Source organism: Mastomys coucha, unplaced genomic scaffold (assembly GCF_008632895.1).
Source record: "Mastomys coucha isolate ucsf_1 unplaced genomic scaffold, UCSF_Mcou_1 pScaffold20, whole genome shotgun sequence".
NCBI classification, from domain to species: Eukaryota; Metazoa; Chordata; class Mammalia; order Rodentia; family Muridae; genus Mastomys; species Mastomys coucha.
Window position 1 is genome coordinate 64,227,569 of NW_022196903.1, and position 1,639 is coordinate 64,229,207.

At 51.7% G+C, this 1,639-nt stretch overlaps 1 pseudogene and 1 gene segment (V, D, J or C); both read left to right on the plus strand.

Moving 5' to 3' along the window:
• The window catches only part of LOC116099048, a 105,712-nt gene that overhangs the window by 16,501 nt on the left and 87,572 nt on the right, over nt 1-1,639 (plus strand).
• The window catches only part of LOC116099046, a 5,024-nt pseudogene continuing 3,929 nt past the window's right edge, over nt 545-1,639 (plus strand).

Sequence of the window (1,639 nt, forward strand, 5' to 3'; positions counted from 1 at the left end):
AAATTAATATTACCAACATATCCTAATCTATTGAAATCCAATAATATGAGGAATTAGAAATTTGTTGAGGAAACTGGGGGAGGGGTGAGGATGGAGGGAGGCTGGGCCGGGAGGCTGTGTTGGACTGGCCTGCTGACCTCCACTGCACTGAGAGGAAGAGAGGACCTTGGTGAGGACTGTGCCCTTTCTTCCGCCCCGCCCCTTGGGACCACCTCCATTCCCCCCTGCTGTCTGGTGGCAGCTGTCTGGCCGGGGTCTGGTAGTTGGGATCACCGAGGCCACCCTTTCAAGCCTCTGTTTCCTGACCCGAGGAGAGGCCATCTCCCTGTGGTCACAGCGGGGCCTTCTCTGAGCCCAACTCTACTTTCCCAAAGAGAAAAGGCCGGTTGGGATTCCGGGAGTTTCCCTCCAGAGCAGGGTCCTCTGGAGGGAGAGCCGTTTTCAACGAGGAAGTTGAACTTTCGCTCCCACCTGCTTCACCTCTCTGCTTCCTTGAAACCTGAATGCTACTTCTAGACGACCTGTCTCGCGTAAACAATTCTCCAACTCTTTTCCCCTGTGACATTTCCCTGGGATGTGCTATCGCTAGAGCCACCACCCGAGAGAAATGCCTGGACCCTTCTGCACAGGTTATGAAAGCCCCCTTAACTGCCGCAGTTTTCTTACCTGGCTCATCACCTCTTGGATTTTGTGTCTTTACTAAAATCAGTGATGTGAAAAGACCTGAAATGGATGACACTGCTGAAGGGGTAAAGATGGACGCTGGGGAGGTGACCTTAGTGAACCACAGCACCACCTTCAGAACTCACCTCCTTCCACAGTCGGGCTTTCCAGAGGACCAGCTTTCTGACAAGCAGATCCTGCCTTTCAGGCAGGGGACTGTAAACCCAGCTTTCACGGGTTCTGCGAGAAGTGCAGCCTATAATCCAGATTATCACTCAGGCCCAGGCCTGGGAGTGCTTGCAAGATATAGTTGGGGTAAAATGTTGACTTTTGGTAGATACCACGGAGTCACATTGATGCAGATAAAGCACATGGCTGTGGCAGGATTCAGCTCCTTCATCAATTTTCAGATAACCCTTCCTCAGACAGTTTCCTTGGCTCAGGTAACACAAGAACCTTTGGTCAAAGTGTAAATGGACAGTGGAGAAATTCCCTCCAGCGTCAGGCCTAGCAGCACAGAAGCCAAGAAATAGCCAAAGTCTTTACCTCAAAGCCCGAAAGACCTCAAGTGGCTTATCAAGCACGGCTGTGGGAAAGTGCAGTCACCTCTGCCACATGTCTGCCTATGAGAAGTCGTTCCCCATTAAGCCTGCCCCAAGCCCATCGTGGAGCGGGGCATGTTGCCAGAGCCTTTTAAGCCCTAAGAAAACTCAGAGGCGACACTTCAGCACAGCAGAAGAGACAGTTCAAGCAGAAGAAAGGCGATCTACAGACAGCTACTGCAGATGGTCACTGGGAAACAGTTCTCTGTAGCTAAGCCCACCACACATTTCCTGTTACACCTGTCTCGGTGTCTTAGTTCCAATAAGAACTCTTTGAAAGACTCGCTGTTGAGAAATGGAAACTCGGAGCCGCTGCATCTCAGCGCATCAGGCGATGTATCTCCGCAGGGCTGTGTCCAAGACTCTGGCGCTGC